This window comes from Suricata suricatta, chromosome 8, assembly GCF_006229205.1.
Source record: "Suricata suricatta isolate VVHF042 chromosome 8, meerkat_22Aug2017_6uvM2_HiC, whole genome shotgun sequence".
Taxonomy (NCBI): Eukaryota; Metazoa; Chordata; class Mammalia; order Carnivora; family Herpestidae; genus Suricata; species Suricata suricatta.
This window is the reverse complement of record NC_043707.1, coordinates 39802400-39819192: the sequence shown is the minus strand read 5'-3', so window position 1 is coordinate 39819192 and position 16793 is coordinate 39802400.

The following is a 16793-nucleotide window of genomic DNA, read 5'->3' as shown; positions in this document are numbered from 1 at the left end:
ACTTTCTTAAGTATGATAAGTGTCTCTCAAGAGACAAAATGGAAAATGTAGTCCCTTCCCTCAAGGAATTCATCATATAATACATCCATTTGAACAATCAGCAGGCAGAAGTGTATATGGTTAAGAGCATATACAATGGCTTTTGGGGCTTGACTAGAGAGTCAAGCTCTGTGGGTATGAATGCTGGTTCTTTTACTGTGTGACCTTTGGGTAACTCATTTAACTTCTCTGTGCTTCCGTTTCTATGCTTAAAATGGCGTGATAATGCTACCTACCTCATAGGATCATCATGAAGATTAAATGAGGTAATATGTCTCGGGTAATTCAAATAGTGTCAGGTGTAGAATAAGTGCTTCGGTGCTTTTTGAAGAAATAAACATATGAAATTAGAGATTTCTAGGTAACATAAATAAAACACTCATTGTGTGTCTTAGCTCTGTAAGAATTCAGAAATGGGAAAATTGTAGAAAAGAAGAAATGAAGAAGGGCTTCAGTGAGGTAGTAAGACTATAAGGAGTGGGGTGGGCAGGATTTGGGAAGAGGAGGCGTGGCCAGAAGTGGCCCGGTGCAGGGGCAGGTGGTGGGGAGTTCGACAGAGGTGATGGCAGGGCCTCAGAGCGGACCTGGGGGGCAGGGAGAGGTGAGCCTGACGCCTGATCCTACAGGATTCTCACAGACTCTGTAAGAGGCAGTGGATCTCTGTTGGCATTTTTTTCGGAGGGAAAGGACACGATGAAAGTGGTGTTTGGGGAAGATTCATGTGGCAGTGGTTTTCTGGAAAGACTGGAGAAAAAGATCAAGAGAAGAAAGGATAGTGAGGAGGTAGTTCTAGTAATTCTGGCTCGAGGTGGTGAAGACCCGACTTAATATTGCACTCGACATGAGGAGACAAGGGGAGTTTGTGAAACATTTGTTTTAAATTTATTTTCAGACAGTAAAAAATGTGATATATGCTTTGAGTTAAAAAAAAAAAAGGAATAGTACATTAAGCTATAAAGTGAAAAACAAAAGTCTCCCTTGTCATTGCCACCCTGAGTCTGGCTTTAGAAAGATAACCACTCTTAAAGGTTTCTTGTGTACTTCAAATAAGCTTTTAGCACATACCTGTATATAAACAGTTAACTATCTTTCCTGCTGGTTACGTTCTATAAAGTTGCCTCCAACACTGAATTAGCAAATACTAAACCATTGCTCCTGGGGAAAATACGGGGTAGGTTCTTGCGAGTCCCTGATCATAACATTTACAACAGATCAATACATAACTTTGTTATTTGTATGTTTCTGCTTAAAGACACCTTATTTAATATGTATTGTTGATTCATTAATATTGACTCAGGACCAACGGCACTCTGACTCATGTCGTGTCCCGCCCTGGCCAGCAGGGCGGAAAATCCTCGCGGGTTCTTTTCCTGAGGGAGGGAGAGAAAACAGGGCAGGAGAGGGGAGCGCAGAGAGTGAAGACTGCACACGGTTTCTGATCAAGCCTCTAGCTTCTTCGTTCTTTATTAAGAAAAACAATCTCTTATATAGCGTTTGGGGCGGGGAACTGACCCAGATTAGTTGCCAGGTAACAGAATTTTAGAGAAAGGGGTAAAACGAACTGAAATTCCGGACACAGCATCAAAGGGAAGCGCGCAGACTAGCGTCTGCAGTGCTGGGCAGGGGAAGCTTGACGCTGCATACCCGAATGCAGGTTTGATCTTTTGTGCACCTTGGCCTAATCTACGTCTGGCGCAGCAAGACAGTCGCCAAAAATTATTTTGGACCAGGTAATGGCAATCTCCAGCCTCCAGAATGCAAATCTTGTTTTTTGGTTGCTCCCTGGAGAGCGAATATCCTTGCCTGAGTCAGCCAGAAACCTTGGTGGTTCCCGACAGACTCCTGCCTGCTAAAGGAGTTTATCTAATGCATAGTTTTTCTGTGAGGTACATCGAAGCTTCAGCACAACAGTTGGAGGGGCTCATTTTAAACAGTGAAATCACCATTAAAAAAAGCCACCAAAAACATGTGAAAAACGTGATACTATGAAGACTGTGAAGGGACACTTGTTTGTTGCATCAGAACCAGAAGACGGCGGAGTGTTGCTTTTTTGGATCCAGCTGGGAATGAACCTGTCCTGTGACTCCAAGTGTTTGCTGCACTGCACACGTCTGTGGGGGACCACGAAAGTGTCAGGAGTATGGATTGGGGGTTACAAGTAACTTTCATCGAGTAGGCAAATTGACAAATATAGAACCCACAAATAATGAGGATAGACCACGTTTAGAGAAAGGACCAGCTCCGCGGCCCTATGACCTGTACAGTCACACAGAGCTGCAGTCACTGTGCGTATATATACCTCTCTACTATATATGACCATGGACACTTTGCCGTATTCTGAAATTACATTCAGACACTCTCAGCAGTAGTAGGCTGCTAAGCCAAAGAGACATTGTATTTCAAATAATACTCATTATTGCCTTCTTGCTCTCCAAAAAGTTTGTACTGATTTTCACTCCTAGCAAGACTATCTGGAATGTATATTTTCTCACAGCTTGCCAACCTTAAATTTCCAAATAAAAAAAAATTTGCCAATCTGATTGTTGTAGTTGTTTTAATTTGCATTTATTTAATCATGTGTGAAGCTGAACATGGTTTCTATTTCTTTATGTATTAGTCATCTTTCTTTTTCTCTTTTTTTAAAGTTTTTTAAATGTTTTAAAAAATGTTTTATTGGGCGCCTGGGTGGCTCAGTCAGCTAAGCCTCCGACTTCGGCTCAGGTCAGATCTCACGTTCGTGGGTTCGAGCCCCGTGTCGGGCTCTGTGCTGACGGCTAGCTCAGAGCCTGGAGCCTGCTTCCAGTTGTGTCTCCTTCTCTCTCTGCCCCTCCCCCTCTCATGCTCTGTCTCTCTCTGTATCAAAAATAAATAAAACATTACAGAAAATTAAAAAAATAAATAAAAAATGTTTTATTATTATTATTTATTTCTGAGAGAGAGAGAGAGAGAGAGAGAGAGACAGAGGGCAAGCAGGGGAGGGGCATAGAGAGAGGGAGACACAGAATCTGAAGCAGGCTCCTAGGCTTTGAGCTGTCAGTACACAGCCTGACGCTGGGCTTGAACTCATGAACCATGAGCCAAAATCAGATGCTTAACTGAGCCACCCAGGCGCCCTGATGACAATTTTGATGTAGAGAGCCTGGAAGATGAAGACAGGTGTTCCCAGTTTTGGACACTAGTAATAATGTCCTTCCAGGCTTTTCCGGTGGGGGGTCTCCAAGAAATAGGCCTTTCCCCATAAGCATATGAAGCCAAAGTTTCAAAATCAAAAATTTATTAGAGTTTACTGTTTTTATTTTTTTTTAACATTTCTGTTCTTTTTAAAAAATTTTTAATGTTTTACTTATTTTTGATACAGAGAGAGACAGAGCATGAGAGGGGGAGGGGCAGAGAGAGAAGGTGACATAGAACCGGAAGCAGGCTCCAGGCTCTGAGCTAGCTGTCAGCACAGAGCCTGATGCAGGGCTCGAACCCACGAATGTGAGATCTGACCTGAGCCAAAGTCGGAGGCTTAACCGACTGAGCCACCCAGCCGCCCCTACTGCTTTTATTTTATTTTACTTTATTTTGAGAGAGAGAGAGAGAGAGACAGAGAGAGAGAGAGAGAGAGAAGGAGATTAGGGGAGAGGCAGAGAAAAAAGGAGACAGAGAATCCCAAGCAGGCTCTTTGCTGTCAGTGTGGGGCCCGAGGCAGCGCTTGATCCCACAAACTGTGAGATTATGAACTGAGCAGAAATCAAGAGGCCAATGCTTAACCAACTGAGCCACCCAGGTGGTTCCTCCACCTTCTATATTTTGAGAGAGAGAGAGAGAGAGAGAGCAAGAGAGAGAGAGAGAGAGCGTGAACATGTATTTTTATTATTTATTCTTTTAAATAAACTCTACCCTCAACATAGGGCTCAAAATCATGATAGCGAGATCAAGAGTCACATTGCTTTACTGACTGAGCCAGCCAGGTGCCACTGTTTTATTTTTTTAAATAAACAATTTAAGAATTGTTTCAGATTTATAGAAACATTGCAAAAATAGTAAATACTATAAGAGTAAGTGTTCTTATTACATGCCCTAAGCCCAGTTTTCCCTATTATTACCCTCTATTTTTTAAAGATTTTTCTTTTTCTTTTTTAATGTTTTTTTTTATTTGAGAGAGAGAGAGAGAGAGACACAGAGAGACAGAGAGAGAGACACAGAGAGAGGGAGATAGAGGATCCAAAGAGGGCTCTGCACGGACAGCCTGGGAGCTGACACAGGGTTTGAACTCACAAACTGAGAGATCATGACCTGAGCTGAAACCAAGAGTCGGACGCTTAACAGGCCGAGCTACTCAGGTGCCCCCTATTATTAACATCTTCTAGTGTATGGTATATTTATCACAATTGATGAGCCAACGTCGCTGCATTATTATTAACCGAAGTCTGTGCTTTACTCAGATCTCCTTAGCGTTTAATCTCACATTCTGCTTCAGCTCCAGGACCCCTTGCAGGATACCGTATCATACTTATTCGTAATGTCTGCTTAGGCTCCCCTTGGCCGTGACAGTTGAGTTTCCTGCTTTTTATCATTGTCATCCCACATCAACTCACTGACTAATGGGAGCAAAGCCCTCTTGGAGCCAGCTCTGCCCAGGATACAGAATCAGCAAACACCCCCCGCAGATCCTCATCTCTGCTCTCTCTTGTGCCTCAAGCCCGCTTCCCTGAGGCTCTCAGGTGTTCCTGTCTCCCCAACATTCACTCCAGTGCCCTGCACATCCTCCTTTGCCCACTGACGTCAAGGTATTGAAAGCAAGTCTTCCTTTAAAGTAAAAGGCTGCTTTCTAGAGACAGCAGAGGTTGGGATCCCCCCCACATAGTCCCATAAATGTGTTTATTTGTTTGTGTGTTTGTGTGTTTCCACCCTTAATTAGCCTAGCTGGCAGGCTTTCTTGGTAGCTGATCTCTGGTAGGGTTCTGAGCAATACTGGAAGGAGAGACTGAGGACTACAATTGGTAAAGACAAGGACGTTGAGAAGGAGAGTTGGTGGACTGGGGAAGTTAAGGCACCTTAACTGCATGTGTCTGAAATAAAAGTGAGACGCACAAGGGCAGAAGTTCTAGAGAAAGTTAGAAACATGGATTTGGTATACTTAACCGACTGAGACACCCAGGCGCCCCAGAAATCTGTTTTGATTTCTGCAATATTCCAGGAGCCTAGAACACTGCCTGGCACCTGGTAGGTCTGAAGAGCTGAGAAGAAGAGGAAACATTGTCTAGATACTGGAGAGGCTGGTTTAGAATGAAGGATAAATGAATATATGTATTTCTTCCTGTTAAACCACAGGAAAGACTGAGGAGCTGGAGGTAGGTGAGGAACTCATGCCTGAAGCTCCTGGGCTGAAAGATATGGTGGGGCCCAGTGAAGACGGACCACAGGAGGCCAGGCTTGGCGGGGCACTGAGGCCGAAAGTCTCCCGCTCCCAGCCAGGGCAGCCAAGAGCTAGCCTGGGACACCAGCTGGGCGCTCTTCCCAGCCCCTTGCATTCCAGCGGAGCCCTGTGCACAAAAAAGAAAGGGTACTGCCAGAGCAGTGACATGATTTAGGTTAATGAACCACTGGCCACCCGCCAAGAGGGTGGGAAGTTGTTTTTCTTTCTGCCCACTTCTGTAGAAAAAAAAGTTTTATGAATGGTTCATCTCATCTCATTACGCAGAGTACAAATTTGTGAGCTGATAACAAGAGATTAAAACCCAGGGAGAACATCTCCATCCCCACTCCCACCCCCCACCACCAATTTCTGGTGGATGGATATGTTCACTATCTTGACTGCAGTAAAGATTTTATGGAGATAGAGATATATATGTATATAGACACATATATATATCTCAAAACTATCAAATTGTACATTTAATTTATGCAGTTTACTGTATGTCAATTATCCTTCATAAAGCTGTTTAGAAAAAGGAAACATCTCATATAAAAATTTTTATAATTATATTTGTGTATTTAATTTGTGCACGCTTGCTCGTATATATCAATTCATCTAATTTATCGTTGCAATCAAAGAGAAAGTGATTTTTAAAAATTTTTATTTATTTATTTAAAATTTAATGTTTATTTATTTTTGAGAGAGAGAGAGAGAGAGAGAGAGAGAGCGAGCGTGAGCAGGGGAGGGGCAGAGAGAGAGGGAGGCACAGAATCTGAAGCGGGCTCCAGGCTCTGAGCTGTCAGCACAGAGCCCAACATGGGGCTCGAACTCACCCTGAGATCATGACCTGATCCAAAGTCCGACCTCATTTGACTGAGCCACCCAAGCGCCCCAAAGCGAAAGTCATTTTGAAATAAAATAATTATTTTGGAGAAAACAAAAGGCAACCAGGGACGCAAGATATGAAGAGTGTGATTGTAGGAGTTCCAGCCACACACCAGGATAAAGTAGCTACTTTCTAGTGGGGGAGGAGGGAAGAGGTAGAGAACTGGAGGAGAAAGTCTTCGGTTTGCTGGGGTGAGGACATTGTGTTCTTTCTGTAATTCTTTAGTTAACTGGCTGACTCTCCCCTTGAGACAAGGCTCTCCTGGTCTCCATCGATATATAGCAAACCTCCCCTTTGACAGCCTAGAAAGAAAGATGTTTTTTCCCTCGGGAAGCAGTTGCTCTGCTTCTCTGCTGGGCCTAAGGTCTCATCTCTCAGTTCTCCTGAGGCATCACAGAACTCGAGGGACACCAGTACAATTCACTGAATGGATGGGTCCAGGACCGGCATCCCTGTCCCCAGGATTCAGTGAGGAATGAGACCCTTGCTAAGCCCATCCACTTTCAACTTCTCTGAAAAGGTTTTGTAAATTATGTTCATGGGAATCAAATTTAAGCGATTAAAGACTTAAATTACTCCCAACTGGTCTCTGCCATTGCAGTGTAGTCTTAGGGCTTTAGTGCCGGACAATATGCATGGAACACTGCTTGATTCTTAACCCTAAAGAGACAGGGTTGGTTCTTGATCTCGGCTTGAAATTCAGAAAGCCTAGAGACGAACGTCCCCGGGGCAGGGGTGCCAGATCAGTATTTACTTGGTGAGTTGGAACTGCTACATTCCTAAGTAATCAACTCATTTCCTGAACAGGTCCCAAATCGGAAAACTCTCCGAGCGATTCCCGGGAGACCACGCAGGCAAGGGTGCCAGTCATTGCTTCCTAATCCTTCAGGTTTTGCCTCAAAAGCCACTTTCTGAGAGACTTCTCCAACCATTCTCCATGCCCAGTCGCCATTATGGTGCCTGTTTAAAATTTTCTTCATTTGGGGCGCCTGGGTGGCTCAGTCGGTTAAGCCTCCGGCTTCAGCCCAGGTCAGATCTCACGTTTGTGGGTTCGAGCCCCGCGTCAGGCTCTGTGCTGACAGCTAGCTCAGAGCCTGGAGCCTGCTTCCGATTCTAGGTCTCCTTCTCTCTCTGCCCCACCCCTCTCATGCTCTGTCTCTCTCTGTATCAAAAATAGATAAAACATTTTAAAAAATTTAAAAAAAATTAATAAAATTTTCTTCATGGCATGTATCAGCATCTTATCAATTAGTTTCTGTCTCTCCTCCACTAGCAGAGACTCCATGGGAACAGGGGCGTCACCTCCTGTGTTCAGCCCCGTGTCCTGCAATGATGCAGAGTAATGGCTTCCTGAAGGTGGTCACGTCATCATCCCAGGAACTCCTAATATGTTCCCTTGCATGGCAAAAGGGACTTTGCAGATGTGATGAAGTTAGGGATGTGGACTCAAAAACAGGGAAGCATCTGGATTATCCAGGAGGGCCCCATGTTGTCACAGTGTCCTTCTAAACTGGAGGAAGGAGAATCAGGGTCAGTGAAGGAGATGTGACAGCAAGCAGTCAGAAGGAGGGAGACAGATTTGAACGTGCTGCGTTGTTGGCTCTGAAGATGAGGGAGGGGCCGTGAGCCAAGGAGTATAGAAGCTTCTAGAAGCTGGAAAAGACAAGGACACAGATTCTCTCCCAGAGCCCCTAGAAGGCATGCAGCTCTGCTGACAACTTGATCTTGAGATATCTGACTCCAGACTGTAAGATGATAAATTTGTGTTTAAAGCCACTGAAGTTGTGGTAACTGGTTACAACAGGCAGGAAAACCCATGCATGTGGAACCTGATTCACAGTAGATGCTCAGTGAACATGCTGATCAACCAGCTTCCTTATATCAAGGACCCCAGCTTCTCAACCGACTGAGCCACCCAGGCGCCCCAAGGACCCCAGCTTCTAATAAAAACATACCAGGTGCCTGGCTGGCTCCATCGGAGGGACCATGTGACTCTTGATCTTGGGGTCATTGAGGTTGAGCCCCACATTGGGTTTAGAGATTACTTAAAAAAAATAAATCAACTTAAAAAGATACCTTGCAACTTTATAGTGTTATACAATAGCAAAATGTGTTCATATTCTTAATCTCATTGTATTTTCACAATTCTTATCCTTATAGACAAGGAAACAAAAACTCACTTGCCCAAAGTCCCATAGCTTTCAAGAGCCAGAACATAGATGCAGAACCAATATATTTCTCTTCTCCTTATTTTGTATAATGTATAATTATCATGATATAAATAATAAAGGACAAATAAAAATCATTTATAATCCTGTTAATCAAAATTTTGTGATTGGGAGCACCACTCAGTTGATTAAGCATGTGACTTCAGCTCAGGTCATGATCTCAAGGTTCATGAGTTCAAGCCCCATATCAGGCTCTCTGCTGTCAGCACGGGAGCACACTTTTTTTTTTTTAAGTGTTTATTTTATTTTTGAAAGACAGAGACAGAGAGACAGAGTGTGAGCAGGGGAGGACCAGAGAGAGAGGTAGACACAGAATCTGAAGCAGGCTCCAGGCTTTGAGCTGTCAGCACAGAGTCTGATCAGGGCTTCAATTCACAAACTGCAAGATCATGACCTGAGTTGCAGTCGGATGCTTAACCAACTGAGCCACCCAGGTGCCCCAATAGGGAGCCCACTTTGGATCCTCTGTCTCCCTTGCTCTCTGCCCCTCCCTGCCTCAAAAATAAACATTAAAAAAATCTTTATGATTGTAATATATGTGTGTATACATACATATACATGTAGTGTTCATTTTTCTGTTTAACATTATTTTATTGCCTGAGTGTGTCAGTTTGGGTCCTTTGGGAAGGATACGGAGACAGAGCTAAGGATGTAGGAGTTTATTAAGGATAACACCTGTGAAAGGGGCAGGGGGTGGGAGAGCCTCCTGTCATCAAGCACATGTGACAGACTCTCACCACGCCCAGTGCAGAGACCGGGCCAAGCCTGCCAGTCACAGGTGTTCCACGGTGAACAGAGATGGCCAGCTGCTAGTACCCAGTCACGCTCAGCCATTGGCTGGGGTGCCAGGGAAGAATGCTCGAAACTGGAACGTAAAGGTGAATCCTGAAGGTGCTGCCGCTGGAGGGCGGTTGGGAGACACCTCGATTTCAGCACCCTGGCCGCTGAGGCCCACCCCTTGTGCGGGCTTTGCTTCTCCCCGCTCGTCTGGTGAGTGCTCCCTGGGCCTCCCCTCCTGAAGAGGGGCTCGGAGCCTGCTGTTATAAACTACTGTCCCCATTGCTGCTGTGAGTCTCAGGGCTGCTACGGGTACTCCTTGTTTCCTTCCTCCCCTCTCTAAATCTTCCTCGCCTCAGCCATCATCTCTACTGGTCTCAGTGGTGTAGCCAGCTGGTGCCCAAACCCTGATTCCAGAGGGGTCTGAGGCCCCTTCACAGGTCAGGGTTGCTGTAATTTTTCATGCATGGTCATAAATAGGCGAGGGAGGACCAAGAGGTGTCCAGGTGAGTCACCACACACTTTACTGGGACACTAAGTTACCAGGACCTCCATCCTGCCCCAGCTTTGTTTGTTTAATTAAAAAGTATTTGAATATGTATTTTTGAGAGAGAGGGAGAGAGTGAGCGTGACTGGGGAAGGGGCAGAGACAGAGAGGGGGACAGGCAATCTGAGGCAGGCTCTGCACTGGCAGCGCAGAGCCCAATGCAGGGCTCGAACTCACAAACTGTGAGATCATGACTTGAGCCAAAGTTGGACGTTCAGCCTACTGAGCCACCCAGGTGCCCCGATCCCATCCCAGATTTGCAAGAGTGGTCCTACCTCTTCCCTGAAGGGGGTCAGTTACCCCGGACAACACAGTAGTTTCTTGCCCTACCTGATGCTCTGTGTACACAGATATGAAGTCCAGAGGGCCCATGAGGGCAGCCATGGTATGTAATTTAATGTTGTCCTTTTGGAAAGCGTATGCTCCTTTATGAGTTAGAAGTTCTAATCCTACAGCACTCAAAGTTGCAGGAACAGGAAATGCAAAGTCCCTCCGTGGGTCACAGAGTGATGGTGAGTGGGTGCTATGGTCTGAATGTTTGTGTCCCTCCAAAACTTGTCTGCTGGTCTTACTGCCCGATGTAATGGTGTTAGCTTTGGAAGCTAATTAGGTCATGAGGGCAGAGGCTGCATGAGTGGGACCAGTGTCCCTCTAAGAAGAGGGCCAGGTGAAGTCCCCTTCCTCCTTCTGCCATGGGAGACCACAGGGGAAAGACAGCCATCTCTGTGCCAGGAAGCTGTGACCAATCACCAGACTTACCAGCACCACAATCCTGGGTCTCCTAGTCTCTAGAACTGTGAGAAGTCAGAGTTTATTGTTTATAAGCGACCCACTGGTGTTATTTTGTCTTCACAGCAGGAGCTATGGCAGCGGGGCCGCTCTTCCCTGCTCCAGGCCCTACGCAGGACCCACCATCCTTGGTGTCACCTGACGTGTGGGCCAGGGCAGTGTTTCTAGAATAAAACGCATTGCCCGCACAATGTGAAGAGATGTCTGAAGTGCCGGGATTCCTTCTTTGTCGCAAGAGATACGAGATGCAACGATTTGTCCTTTACTTTGGAGATGTCCCGCATATCCCTTGAACACTGGGCTCCTGAAAACTTCGCCATGGTTCTGATGTGGCGGGCCCCCGAATCTTTGTAGCGATCATCTGCCACACTGCTCTGGAAATGTGACTGTTCGGCACGACATCATCCACACATCAGAGGGACGTTCTGCAGGGTTCGCCGACAGTCCAGCCTGTTTCTGATGGGAGGAGGTGAATCCATTGTAAGCTGGACATTTGTCAGGCTTCTATTTATTACCTGGTCCTTATAAGCTCTACGTGACAGGGTGGGTGACATGACGCTTTGTGTCTCCAGATATCAATGTCAACTCAGGTCCTGTGACCAGCAGCCTTCCAGATGCCTGGCCCTTCCCTCTCCTCTGTTTATAGTCACCTGAGCAAATAGCCATCAATGCCTTTGGGGAAGGGCTGGGCAATCATTGTAGTACATACTTACCATGGGATTGCCAGTCTTGGAGGCATGGCCACCTCTTTAACCGATGAATTTTGGGTCTGAAAACTGACTCAGGTTGGGGAGCTAGAAAAGGGATCATGATTTTTTTTACTGGGACTTCCTTCCTTAGGTTCCTGCCTATCTATTTCTTTCAGTTACACCTATTCAGTTATACCCGTGCTTTGACTACCGTCTATCTTGCCCCTGGGGATGCCATGTTCTATTAACCATCTTCACAGTTCTGTGTCACGCTCCTGGGGCTGTCACTCTAACCTTGCCAGTCATTAGGATAACCGTAACCCCTTCCAGGCTTCTGGAAGTTAAGTGCTGCCACTTGGCCTCTATTGTGTTGGGACTCCTTTATCTCTTGCTGTAGAAGAGCCAAGCTGTGACAGCACCTCCTCTTAGCTCTGGCTTGCAGAAGAAAGTCACGCAGAGCCTCATGGTGATGCTGGCCGTGCCCTCACCAGCGCGTTCCTGACAGCTTTGGTAAGTGAGTTCCTCCAGACACTGAGCCACGTACTCCTCTCTTCCCCCAACTGCCATGCAATCCAGGCATGAACTTCACTCACCAAAAGTTCCGCCGTGTTTCTAGGAGCCACAGGGCAGGTCCTTACCAGCAAGTTGACTTCTATCCTAAGAGAGTGGGCCCCAGTGAATGAACTGTCCCTATCTAGTCTTGCATCTCAGCCACTTGATTAAACACCAATCCCTGGATACCCCCAAATCTTACCAGTATATGCTGGCTAGTGGTTATGGGTGCATAAGTTGTCATGCAGCACGTGTGGTCCTGGGGGGACAGGCCCTTCCTTCCCTTGCCGGAACCAGCATGCTCCCATTAGACTCCGCTGCAAGTTAACCCCAGTAAGATCTCGGCAGTCAGGAGTGGAGGTGGGGCAGACTCCGGCAGGGAAGAGGCCTCTGTGGTGTCTTTTCACAAGGAGGGAGTGCTGGGTCCTCATAGGGAGGGGTGGGCCCCTTCTTAAGGCTCTGAGGGTTTAGAGGAATGTGAGAGCCAAAACTTTTGGGGTGCGCCACTTACACACCTCCAATTCCATGTTACAGAATTCTGGGTTTTCCCAACCAAGGCCCTGATCTGCCTCCTGGAATGCTATTAAATCCTGAGTTTGCTCTTCAGTTGTTTTTTTTGTTTTTTTTTTTTTTTTTTTGCTCTCCAGCTGCCTCAGATAAGGGCTTCTTTGTAACCCATCAAAAACGCTGTTTGGCCTTCACAGTTAATTTTCAATGTTTGGTTACTGCTCTCAGCTTTTCATTATTTCTTGGCAGGGTTCAGTGCAACTTAATAACAGCCAGCCACTTCCATTGTCCCTGTGTTCACTACTGCCTTCCCCTTATGCCCTAATTGTTACACTCAGGAACATTTTCCCACTTTACTATCAGTGAAACCAACTGGGCCGCCATCTTGTCTCAGACTATCTAGCCCACATACTATCTGGGAGAGGGTCTTACTGCCAGGCAGTGAGGAATGCAGTTCTCAAACCCCATCTGACTGCCTGCTTTTTCAGACCACTCCTGGAACCAACTTGAGTCAATTCAGGTGCTCTGGGAAGCAGATGCTGAGGCAAAAGTCAGAGTGCAAGATGTTTATTGGGTATCAGTGCCTACGAATGAAGAAGGGGAAGGAAGCAGGAAAGGGGTACAGAAAGCCTTCAGATGGGATGCGGATCTAGTCCCCCTGAAAGGAAAGGATGTAGGAAGCAAAACTGGGGAAGGAGAGCCTCAAGCCATGATGCAGATCCCTCCAAGCTCCAGTCAACCCAGTGGAAAGCTCCAGAGCAAAGAGTGTCTGATAGAGAAGTCTAATAGCAGAAATGGCCAAGCCCTAATCCCCATGCCATGCCTAGTCACAGACAAGGGGCTGCCTGGAGAGGGGGACCTTGCCTCTGACGCCCTAATGGATCCCAAACGTGATGTAGCTGGAAGCTGACAGCTAATTGCACACTGGTAGTTGAATGGCAGATTCTTTCTCAAAGGGAGATCTGAGCCACACAGTCTCCATGTCTGCCACACCAGGTATTTTGTCCTTGGATTCAGTGCCATGTCCACAGATCACCTTCCCTCTCTCTGTATTTGAGATAAGCATTCAAACAAAGTTCACATAAAGAATCTAAGCAAACCCAGTAGTTGGCGGGACTCTGCTCAAACTCTCTGCCACAGTGGACTGGGAAGGGACTTGGGGCGTTGGAACATGTGCTGGTTCAGGCAGCCAAGCTTTGGCCTCCGTCACGGACGAGGAGAGGAAAGCGAGCTAGGAGGAGCAATCAGCTCTTGTCTGGGTGTGTGGAGCAACTGGCTCTCTCATCAGAGCGGCATCTTAACAACTCAGAAGAAAAATTATGCAGAAGGAATCGGTTCCTTCTAGTTTCCCTTGGAATTGGAAATAGCTAACCTTCTTGCTCTTTTCTCCCCCCTTTGAAAGAATACTCTTACTTTGAATGTACAGTGGGGACTTGGGACATACTGGAATTTGGCGGCTCAGTGTTCGAGGTGGAGCAGCAGGGAGGACAATCGGGTGAGCAAGTGTAGGGTGACAGGCAGAGCTTGGGGACCTGGCTCTCCCTTGTTAGGGAGTGACTCTGATTAGGCCTTAGGCGGAAAAAGTTGCTTGGAATTTTTTGTCCCAAATGGTTACCTTGTTATAATATACATCAGATATGGTTACACTTACTCATGTTCCCAGCCCAGGATAAAAGAGGGGTGGGAGGACAGAACATCTTAATTTTTCAGAGCAAACCGAGTCTGAGAGAGTTTAGGAGGCGTGGCTAATACTAGAGATTTCCCAGAGGTAAATTGTGAGGAGTCTTGGACTCCTGACTCAGTGCTGTGTCTCAATGATGTGCACTCATAAAATCTCTGTGGAAAGAGCGGAACACATGAGTCATAATGAAATATCTCTGGGGGACTCTTGGGAGATCCTGAGCCCAAAGGCTGAAAGAATGACCCTTTCTTATTATCTCTCCTAACACTCACAACATAAATTTTACTCAACCAGGAAAAGCCTTGAGCGTTAGTTTAATTACATGTTATTATTGCTCTTGGAGAGCAAAATATTTGTAAACAAAGCTCCAGGAAGACAAGATGAGTAGTGTGCTAAAGGATATCAGGGTGAGTGGTCTCTTTCTCTCCCTCAATGAAATCTTGCCACCTCAACCAAGTCTTGCCATTGCATTCTTGATATTGACCTTGACCTAGATTAACTTTTTTTTTTTTTTTTTGAGAGGGAGACAGAGACAGAGACAGAGAATCCAAAGCAGGCTCCAGGCTCAGTACAGAGTCCAACATGGGGCTTGATCCCATGACCCTGGGATCATGACCTGAGCCAAAATCAAGAGTCAGTTGCTCAAGGCCTTGTATAATCTCTCCCAGAATCTACCTCTCTAGTCTTATTTCCCACTATGTCCCTGTCTCTTTGATCAGCCTGTAGGGTCTCCTTCCAATTCCCACAAAAAACATTTATGCTTTCCTGCCCCAGGGCCTTTGCATAATACCTGGCCCTCATTCTTCCTCCTCCTTCACATACCTGTTTACTTAACACTCAGATTAAATACTACCCTCTTCTAGTTGAAAGGGAGGCTTTCCTGGTAGCATTTCATTTGAACTATTTATTTGCACTTACTGTATTCTTCCATAGAACAGTTCCAAAACTGGTTTACAAAGTCCCCAGCTCTCAGAATCACCCTTCTCACTGGCACATAGAACAATGTAGTGAATTAAAGAGATCCGACTCAATTTCAACTCCCTACCCCTTACCTGGGCTTCCAATTTAAGTTCCACAGACTTTTCCTTTTCCTTTGGAACCAGGCTTTGACTGTTTGCTCACATACTCTCTCCCTTATTTCTTGACTCTTGCTCACTCTTCTGGCTTATTCCCAAAATATAACCAAGTCTCTCTTTCCTAAAAACAAAATAAAACAAACATAAAATGTCCCTTTTATTTCACCCTGTTTTTCTTTAAGTCAAGGTACCCTTTTCCTTCTCTTGACATATAATCCTTCTGTTGAAGTCTGAGCTGAGAGTCTGCCTATGACTGAGACTCACATCTGGGAAATCAACCATAAATGCAAAGTGTCAAATTCCCATTGCTTCTTCTACTCCAACCCCTCTCTTTCTCTTTCACAGACTTTCACCTACCTCTCTGAGTCCTCCCTCAGTGATTTCTGTGTCTCTCCCATCAGCTCCCCATTTCTGAAGGTTCGTTCTTTGGTCCTCTTTGCAAACTTGCATCTCTCTGAGGATGATTCTTGGATCTGTTTCTAGTCCTAACTTCTAAGCTTCATTTCCAGTTTTCAGTTGTTTGCTAGACTTGTGTGTGTGTATGCGTGTGTGTGTATGTCCACCTGCTTTTCCAACATGGCAAGTTCCAATGCTAATTTATTATATTCTTCCTCTTCTGGGTTCTCCCCAACTCCCTTCTGACTCCTGTCCCTTCAGTCTTAGCCAGGCTCACCTTTTTCCAGTTGGAATCTTTAGTTACTCTTCCTATGCAGTCTTCTCTGCTGCTCCTTAGGAACTGGCCACAGATTTAACAGGTGATTATTTTTAATGTTTACTTATTTGTTTGTTTTTATTAAAAATTTTTTTCTAATTTTTTTTTTGAGAGAGAGAGACAGCTTGAGCAGGGGAGGGACAGAGAGAGGGAAATACAGAACCCGAAGCAGGCTCCAGGCTCCAAGCTATCAGCACAGAGCCCGATGCGGGGCTCAAACCCAGGAACCGCAAGATCATGACCTGAGCTGAAGCCGGACACTCAACCGACTGAGCCACCCAGGCGCCCCTAATTTATTTTTGAGAGAGCGAGAGAGCACACCGAGGGGCACAGAGAGAGAGGGAGAGACACAGGATCCAAAGTAGGCTCTGTGCTGACAGCAGAGAGCCCCATGTGGGTCTCGAACTCATTAATCATGAGATCATGACCTGAGCCCAAGTCAGATGCTTAACCCACTGAGCCACCCAGGCGCCCCTAACAGGTTATCTTGAAGACAACAACTTCAGTAGAGTTGTTAGTGGTAGGGGTGATGGCCTGGGAAACCCAGGAAACAGCAGAGGAGAGAATTTGGCTCCAAATTCACTTCTTGGTGAAAATGTCTCCAATTTACCTAGAACCTTCTTTTTGTACTACTTCACAAAAAGTACAATCACCCACATGAACATATACCAATACAATTTATTCCTTCTTTCTGAATATTGGATTTCCTACCTTTGCCATATCTGTACACTAACCGATTTTTCAAATTGTAATATTTCTTATGCAGAAGAGACCACAAACTTTGGACAATGACCTTGGTCTCACCTTTACGACTTGTGCCTGATGGAGATGTCCCTCTGAGTGCTTCTTTGAGGAACAGATGACACTTATGGTAAATCTGAGACCTCCTGGGTTTTCCTTGTAATC